The 10,256-nt window shown below is 35.2% G+C and overlaps 1 protein-coding gene across 1 annotated transcript in view; it reads left to right on the forward strand.

Annotated features, from left to right (window-relative positions):
- Window positions 1-339, forward strand: part of atp1b1b (ATPase Na+/K+ transporting subunit beta 1b) — an 11,774-nt gene extending 11,435 nt beyond the window's left edge. The window contains exon 6 of the mRNA XM_052546245.1: window positions 1-339. This exon is cut by the window's left edge and continues 1,079 nt beyond it. The gene's annotated coding sequence lies outside the window, so the exon portion shown is untranslated.
- Window positions 340-10,256: the final 9,917 nt, after the last annotated feature.

Consider the following 10,256-nt stretch of genomic DNA (forward strand, 5'->3'; position numbering starts at 1 on the left):
CTTTGTTTTCTTCATTGCCTTGTTTTTCTTCTCTTATTGAAGACGTCACACAGCGCGGTCGAATGTTTTCCAATATTTAGTAATTGGTGAGCTGAAATATTCTGTTCTTCCACAAGCTCATGTTCTGCAGAAACTCGTCACGAATGTTAATAATGCCAAAGCCATTAAGATTATTCTAGACTTGATCAGAAATAATGCAATACCCTGTCCATTGGGATGTTTTGTAGGTGTGCTCAATCAGTGTCAAACATCAGAAATGTCAAATTTCACGAGTCCCACAAGCTCTCATGTTAAAACTGATGTGGAAAAGACGAACTAAAATAAAGCTGAGACTCTAAAGTTGTGCTGTTTTTATTCCATACAAGTTTTTTTTTTTTTTTTTTTGATTTAACATTCTCCTTACAAGATATAAACATAAATCAGAAGCTCTTTGTTTAGGCCAGCATTACTATTACTATTGCTCATAATTAGGGTTAGGAATGTAAACTAACACTCAAAACACTTTTGGAAATTGCATAACAGTATGCTAAAATATCTCATTGAACTGGCAAACTAGCATGTCAGAGGGAGTTTTGCACATGAACCATTCAAAATCTTTAAATAAACATTATATGATCTTTTATGATATCATTTACTCTGTTTAATCAACACATTATTAGTTAATTAAACATTCTATATGTACATTACCATTTGACAGTGTATGGTCAGTAAGATTATTATTATCAGTAGTAGTAGTATATAATAGTATATATTATAGCAGTGTAACTGGTGCTAGTAGTATATATTAGTATATAAAAACATTAGTATACATTTTATATATTATTATTATTATTTACTACTACTATACTATAATTAATTAATTTATTAAAGTAAATATAAATGTAACAAAAGTTTTATTTTTTAAATAATTCTTTTGAACTTTCTGTTCATCAAAGAATTTGAAAATGTATCTCAGTTTCTGAAAAGAAATGCTTCAGTTTCCACAAAAATATTAATTATATTGTTAATTGTTGTTAATTAAGCAATGATAATAAGAAATGCTTCCTGAGCACGAAATCAGCACATTACAATGCTTTTTAAAGGATCAAATTTAGTTTTGCCATCACAGAAGTAATTAACATTTAAAAAAATATATTTATAAAAAAAATCATAATACTACTGGTTTTACTGTATTTTTTTATCTAACAAATGCAGCCTTTGTGAGCATAGAACACTTCTTTCTATATATATAATTTTATACACATATAATCCACAGGATATACAATAAACAAACATGATATTCTTAATTTGGAAATTAATACAAAAATGTCTTTCCATTAAGATTTGCACAGGAGGACTGCAAGTCTATTTATCCACACTGTGGATAAACATTTTAATTATGATACATATTTGGCAGACACTCCTGCTGATGACATTAAAAGTTAAAGTGCAGACAGAAAAGAGCAAAAGAGAAAATCCAACTGAGACAGAAGACGGCTCTCATCGGGACCCTGCTGGGATGAGATAGTGAACAGACTTCTGGCAAGATAGTCTCCAACTTTTTTATTTGAATTTTAGTTAGAACACCTAAGGATTGGAAGCTTTTCTGTCTGCTCTGTCATCGTATCACTGGCTGATCTTTGGTGGTGATTAACTAATCTTGATTGAGTTTCAAGCCTGTTCATTGAAGGGATTTTAGCAACAAATTCTGTGTGTTTGTAGAGAAGAACTCTCAGCCCTCTGTCCACTCAAATGACGTCATCTCACTGACTACTGTATCTGACTGAGATTATCCCCTCCATACGGTCAATCTTTCTTGTCCTCTTCTTCCTTTGGTATTTATTTATTTTAATGTATATAGTTAAGTTAACAGACTATCCATTTATGTGAGGTCACAATACCAAATAGCAAGGTTAAAGTCAGGAATAACAAGTTTACTCTAGGTAGATCATTTAATAATGGATAACACACACACACACACACATACACACACACACACACACACACACACACACACAAACATCTAAATAAAACATAATTATCTCTGTGCAATATGGTTGCATTCATATCCATTCTAGATACAGTTAATTCAATGCACAAATAATTTATGGGACATACAGGTCCTGGTCATATAATTAGAATATCATCAAAAAGTTGATTTATTTCACTAATTCCACTCAAAAAAAATTAAACTTGTATATTATATTCATTCATTACACACAAACTGATATATTTCAAATGTTTATTTCTTTTAATTTTGATGATTATAACTGACAAGTAAGGAAAATCCCAAATTCAGTATCTCAGAAGACGGAATATTGTGAAAAGGTTCAATATTGAAGACACCTGGTGCCACACTCTAATCAGCTAATTAACTCAAAACACCTGCAAAGGTCTTTAAATGGTCCCTCAGTCTAGTTCTGTAAGCTACACAATAATGGAGAAGACTGCTGACTTGACAGTTATCCAAAAGACGACCATTGACACCTTGAACAAAGAGGGAAAGATACAAAAGGTCATTGCAAAAGAGGCTGGATGTTCACAGAGCTCTGTGTCCAAGCACATTAATAGAGAGGCAAAGGAAAGGAAAAGATGTGGTAGAAAAAAAGTGTACAAGCAATAGAGATAACCACACCCTGGAGAGGATTGTGAAACCAAACCCATAAAAAAATGTGAGGGAGATTCACTGTGGACTGCATCTGGAAAGTTATGTTCTCTGATGAAAGTAAATTTTGCATTTCCTTTGGAAATCAGGGTCCCAGAGTCTGGAGGAAGAGAGGAGAGGCACACAATCCACGCTGCTTGAGGTCCAGTGTAAAGTTTCGACAGTCAGTAATGGTTTGGGGTGCCATGTCATCTGCTGGTGGTGGTTCAGTGTGTTTTCTGAGGTCCAAGGTCAACGCAGCTGTATACCAGGAAGTTTTAGAGCACTTCATGCTTCCTGCTGCTGACCAACTTTATGAAGATGCAGATTTCATTTTCCAACAGGACTTGGCACATGCAAACAATGCCAAAGCCTCCAGTACTTGGTTTAAGGACCATGGTATCCCTGTTCTTAATTAGCCAGCAAACTCGTCTGACCTTAACCCCATAGAAAATCTGTGTGGTATTGTGAAGAAGATGCGATATGCCAGATCCAAGAATGCAGAAGAGCTGAAGGCCACTATCAGAGCAACCTGGGCTCTCACAACACCTGAGCAGAGCCACAGACTGATCGAGTCCATGCCACGCCGCATTGCTGCAGTAATTCAGGCAAAAGGAGCCCCAACTAAGTATTGAGTACTGTACATACTCAATCTTTTTATGTTCATACTTTTCAGTTGGCCAAGATTTCAAAAAATCATTTCTTTGTATTGGTCTTAAGTCATATTAAAATTTTCTGAGATACTGAATTTGGGATTTACCTCAGTTGTCAGTTATAATCATCAAAATTAAAAGAAATAAACATTTGAAATATATCAGTCTGTGTGTAATGGATGAATATTATTTTTCATTTTTGAATGGAATTAGAGAAATAAATCAACCTTTTGATGATATTCTAATTATATGACCAGCACCTTTAACTCTTAACCAAAAATTTACCCACTGTGAATCAAGCATTTAGATGTGTGAAAAATCAACAACAGTATCTGAAGGTAGGCAAATTGCATGTCCTCCACATGGTGCACCATGATTTTTAAAAGACTGCCAACACATAGCACATAATGCAGTAACTAAAATAAACGTTTTCACTTGTTTATACAAAGTCATTCTTTCATTATTAACTCATTTTATATGCATCATGTGCTTGCACAGAGCATGAAAATGGATTTGTTACTCAGAGGACACGTAATATAGAGGGCTAAACAGTCATGATGACCTGATCACATTACAGAAACATAAGATCATTGCCTTCCTGGTTAGAAACCATTCCTAATTGATTTGATGATTAATATAATCAAATTCTGAGCGGAAAGAATCATTTGGGGATTTGCTTTTCTCTAAAGTCAACACTGGTTTAGTGATATTGTACTCTCACCGCTTTGTTGCATTGTCTATATTAGATTATTCAGTATCATCAGTATTATTGAAAATGAATAAACAGACAATGGAGTGGTCATATTGAATCTTTCTGTAGATGGAATATGATATTAAGCTTGAGTAAGCAGTACTGTTCACTTCCTGTGTGTGCAGATGGTGGGGGAGAACAGACTCAGCAAACAATACATGCTGCACTGTCCTATGAATAAAAGAATAAACGCAAATCCTCTTCGATCTTCTTTGATAAAGAGGGGTTTTTTTTTCTATTAATGTGTTATCAAGGACATTCCCTCTGGTACAACATATCAATGGCACTTATGATTGAGCCTGATCTTTAACAGCCCAATGAAATTAGCCGGGGCGGAGTGTTGTGCTCTCACATGTGTAAGCACTGAACAAGAGCATTAATAGAATATGAATTATACAGGCAGCTGTATCAACCATGCTGAGCATGCACCTGTGCTATTTATAAAACCTTGTCTTTTCTGGGAAGGTCTAATGCTTACATCATGAATATAATCCATCTTGGGTTACAACTGGAACTGTTACTTTCAAATGCCCTCTAGTTCCTCCGGGATCAGACATGCTATTTTGCCTGCCTTTTGACCCTTTTACACACACACACACACACACACACACACACACGCACACACGCACACACACACACACACACACACACACAAATTTACTTTACTATCTAAATAAGGGCATACCTTAGAGTATTGTTTTATGTACAGTGGTGGCAAAATTAATAGAATACTTGTATTTTTAGTTATCTCTATCTGTGCTGTACTGTATCAGTAGGAAATATCTCCAAACACTCATTTTGTCATTAATTGTAATAATCCAGTGATTTCTGTTTGCACAAGGAGTCTGACAACAGCTAATCTGATCTCACCATCATCCAGTCTGTCTGGAATAACATAAAGAAACAGAACAAACTGAGACAGACTCCATCCAGAAGAACAGTGGCACCATTAGACAGCTAACTGGATTTATTTAAGGACATCCACTTTTGGATTAAAAAAAGAAAAAGTTGTCACTGTATATCTCCCACTAATGTGTCTAGTGAGATGATATTTCAGTGTGGATGTAGATGGATGTCCTTGAAAAAAAAAAAAAAAAATTATAAATAAATCTTAAATTTATATAATTTGGTGTGGACGATGTCCGTGAATGACCCCAGTAGGAAATTTTTTAAACAAAATATTTTAGTGGCTTTCACTGTTTCAGAGTAAAACCATTCCCAGAGAGAGGTTTTGTCTACACAAATCCACACACATTACTGTACATACCCTGCTTAATATAATACACACTGTATTTAACAATTAGGTTGCTTAGTTGTTCAGTTATTGTTAGGCTTTCATTTTGGTCCGGTTTATTTACTTATAGTTAAACATGAAATGTTTATCTTACTGCCTGGCATTACTGAATAATTCACACCCTTTATAAAGGCACAGTGTGACCAGTGGCGTAGCAAGCTTTTCAAAAGTGTGGGGGATGGATGTGGTTTGTTTATAAACAATAAAAAAAGATGAATACAATGATAGAGGGGTACAAAATGCAGGGCTTAAAGTTCTCCGGCACCTTGCCGGATATCCGGCTTGCAGCGTTTGGCTGGAAAAAAAAATTATCCTACATTTAAAAAAAAAAATCAGAAAAGGGGAGAGAAAAAAACACGCCCACACAAAGCTTTTTCTCTGGTGGTATAAAAAATTTAACAATTTACTGTTTTTAAACATTAAAATAATATACACTTTTCTTTCATAATTCTACAACAGGTACGCAAACAATGTCATCATTTCTCACTTTTTTCTCCTCAACATGTAACATTACAATCAAACATAATAGGTAAGTAAGTATCCACAAAAGTATTCAGCTAATCAACAAACAATGCTCAAAATTAGTTGCACTGGCAATGAACCCATAAATACACTGCTTTTAACAATGACAGTTTGTCCCCCTCCTCGTCAATTCCCTGCTTCATCATCACAGTTATGTTATACATTGCATGGCCACATAACGTTACATAACCGAATTAAGCTAGCTGCTGAACAATATCCCAATAAAAGCAATTAGCATTAGTCTAAAAAACGAAATATAATACCGAAACACTCGACATGTCAACAAAACGATAACAGAACATCTTTCCAAACTCTTCCCGCCTAAGTTCCCGCCTCCTCAGCACGAGCTGACCAATAACACCCCAAGAGAGGCGGGACATAAGGCAGAACAGCCAATCATCAGCCAGTCACATTCAAAGCAGGTGTCATGAGAGGGAGGGGGAGGAGAGAGGAGGCAGCCGCGGCGAGCGCAGACACAGAGCGGCCAGAGGAAACGGAGGAGCGACTGTAGTAAGGCGTTTGTGCAAAACTGCGGAAAAACTGCAGAAAACGTGTGGATGTTGAACCCTCTCACCGGCAAAAGTGCGACGCCCCTGAGTGTGACATCATCTTCACCCCTCCCCATCGCGTGCTGTAATCCCAGTCAGAGGGGATTTTGATGACATTTGTTGTAAAGCTAAACATATGCTGATTGTGGCAGAACTTTATCAGTAGCTTCCACAGAGGGATGAATATCACTGACTCTGCCTCAGTATGGAACTGAAAAAAGGAACAAACTGTTCCAGTCGAAAGCTGAAATTCCCCCCTAATTATATTGAAATATTACTTTTATATTGCTAGGAATATTTCAGGTTGAACATTTCAAATAACAGTTTGACTGTTACATTGTATCCTTATACAGAGCTGCTTTACAAAAAAAAAGAATTTATTATCATTAAAACATTATTTTGACCGTAAAGCTGCTTGGACACAATCTGTATTGTATAAAGTGCTATGTAAATAAAGGTGACGACTCATTTTAAACATGGTCATGGTACTGTACATGTGTCTATATTTTTATATTGAAAATTAATTTTATATTGTTAGTAACATTTCAGGACTGTATTGGTGCATGTTATGGTTACCTTGATCATTCATACATTTACAAAAACACCTTAAATTCTAAGTATTACATTTATATGGCTTTCCGGGAGTGTTTATTTGTAGCTACATCTCTCAATTATCATTGCATTGCACTGCTTTATGTTTTGCTAATAAAAACTACAGAGCTTTGATATGGACTGTACATATCAATCCCACAGCCAAGAGTGCTGTTCTCCTTACATTTCTACATTTTAGACACTACTGACATTATTATTGGTATTATTATTGGACTATTTCACAGTTATTTTCTCTAGATTTATGAGGTCGGCGCTGTCTGCATTTCCTCGGCAGAGAAAACCACTGGCAGCAAAATTGAAAAAGCATGCACACACCATCATGGGAGCACGACTCATCTCTTCCAGTGCACTGAAGCCAGAAATAATATATTCACACGTGCCATGCATTCTGATGTTAGTCTTTATTGCATGCATGTACCCAAAGCACTGAGCTTGTTTTTATGTTTTTGCCATGTAACTCCATAGGCTAGGTCATCTGCATGGACTTATTCTATAGTGGACATATGGCCCAGGTTTGGAGCCCTAAAATGAGACAGTTTACTCTCTCTCCCTGCTTCATCAGTTCAATAACATGCTGCTGCAAAGTCAGAGCAATGTCAGAGGAACCCTAAAATAGCTGTTCTGCTCGTGCAAGCAGCATCACAGACATTAAGGCTGTTTATTAATAACAGCAGCAGCAGCAGCACACTCAAGCAAATGAGTAATGTCAATACAGCTTGACATTCACCTTAGCATGACGGAGGCCAGAGCTGTTCATTTACTCAGAGGCTGTGATGCTGCACAGGGGCATTCATGACATAAGATGTCGTGATGGGTTAGAGGAAAAAAACAGCAGGGGCTTTTCTCCTCCGTGTGGTCTGGAAGTGAACTGAGGAATAATGTACAGCTGCGAGAACAGGATGGATTTATTTTCAGGCAGCGCTGAGCAATGTTTTAGATCTCCTCAGGAAGACTTTGCGTTATGTTCCGAATGCTAATTAATCATCAGTTTGCGTTTCAAATTTCATTAATTTAAGCCAGGCTTCTTTATGGATATGAGCATGGCAAAGAGGAAAAAAAAATGGGTCTTAAAATTATAGCTGCAAAAGTGGATCGTGATGTGTAGTGCTTATGCAGGACAATACTTGCACTATATGCATAGAATTGTGATGAGTGCAATAATGTGGCCTGTCGACCAGCAGGGGGACTCCATGCTATATTTGTGTTTGTGCTGTGGAAATCTTTTCACTTAGACGGAAATAAAAAGAAAGCTTTTATGTCAGCTTGATGTCCTATATAGTGCATATGCTAGTTATTTTCTCTAGAGTTATGAGGAGGCGCTGTCTGCATTTCCTTGGCAGAGAAAACCACTGGCAGCAAATATTTATTATAGTTAAATATTGTTCATTTATTTTAACTTTGTATACTCAAAATAATTATTACAATTCAAATGAAAACGAATAAAAACTATAGACAAATTAAAAACGACATTATTAAAACTTTAAATAATAACAAAATTAAAACAGAAAATCTAAACCTACATACCATAATAACAATATATATATATATATATATTTATATATATATTTTTAAATAACAAAATCAACATTACTGTAACATGATCTAAAGTAAAAAAAAAAACAGTTTGATGTATTATAGATTTTAATAACAATAAATTCTAATTATTTTTACAGTTATTATTTTTAGTTTTTAGGAGGCATTCAATAATTATAAAGGAGTGAACTTATGTAAGGAGTCAGGGGACTTAAACAATTATAACCACACAGCTGTACAGCAATTAGATCAAGACTATCAACAGCACCTGTAAAAAAAGAACCATCTCTGTGTTTGATGTTAACATGCTCAACAGCTTTGCTTTCTAGCAGGCATTAGAAAACCAAGAACCTTAAGTGAACTTAAACTAGATCTTAGTATAGTTCTAATACTGTATTTACAGGACATGTTAATGAAACATATGCTGGTTATTTCTTTAACATTTGTTGTTTTTATGAGGACACTTGTGTTACAAATGCTATAGGTAAGTCTACACAACTGAAGCTTGTTTTTTTTTTCTTCTCAAATGAGCAGATTTTAATTTCAGTGGATATAAAATTAACGAAAAACACCTGTAATTATTCCCAATACAACTTACATAATTTCTTGTACTGCTGTGACTGATTAGCTGAACAAAGCAGTTGGGATGGAATAGACCTGTCTGAAACATCAAAGTGATGTTCTGAACATCATTATACGCTTATTATTTAAAAATGAAACTAAAACAACAAGCAGAGAATGGCAATCAACATTTAACTCAAATAAGAAAAATGTCTCTATAATTGTACAAATGTTGAACTAGTTCTCTTCTCATTTCGAATTCCCCACTGGAATTGCTTCATTATCATTTCAGAGTGATTAGAGACTAGCGTTTGCTCTGCCGCTCTTTCGTTTGAAGTCTGACATCAAAAGATTAAACATAATCTTATTGATGATGGTTTATGTTCTCTCAAAGACGGCCGTGCTGTCTGAGAATGACGGTCTGTAATCAGCAGCAAAAATCACACTGGGAGTCACAACAAAAGAGACTTTTTCATGAGTAAAGATCTGAAATAATGATATTCACGACATTTAACAAGACAGATAGTAGCTATAACAGACTTTGAGGCATTAGCTGCAAAAAGATTAATTTAGTTTTTATGGGACATTTCGATTATGAGTGATAATGGGCATCACAAAACTACATACAAAATGAAACTAAAACTTGCATAATTTACAGATTTATCTGGCTGAGTTAATTAACAAATTAATAGCTTTGCAAAACAAACTGTTAACCATAGTGCTGACTATGGTTATTTGACCATAATGTGACTGGAGATTTATGTTTTCACAGTTATATAAGGAACAATTTATCACAGAGAAACATTTTTGTTCTTATTTATGCATTTACAGTCTTTGTTGAAGAAAATGCTACTGTATAGTCAGAAAGACTTATACACCGAAATACTGAGACAGACAGACAGACAGATATAGATAGATAGATAGATAGATATATAGATAGATAGATAGATAGATAGATAGATAGATAGATAGATAGATAGATAGATAGATAGACAGACAGACAGATAGATAGAGATTTTCTGCTACACCTGACAGATTCTTAAGTCTCAGTCCAAGAAAGCGCATTAGAAGATTACAACTTCTGTTCAACAGGCTTCCTAAACCCAGCAGATTCAGAGGATTGGTCGGGACTTGATCTTTCTGTGCTAAAGCAGCAGTG

Source organism: Carassius gibelio, chromosome B1, assembly GCF_023724105.1.
Source record: "Carassius gibelio isolate Cgi1373 ecotype wild population from Czech Republic chromosome B1, carGib1.2-hapl.c, whole genome shotgun sequence".
NCBI classification, from domain to species: Eukaryota; Metazoa; Chordata; class Actinopteri; order Cypriniformes; family Cyprinidae; genus Carassius; species Carassius gibelio.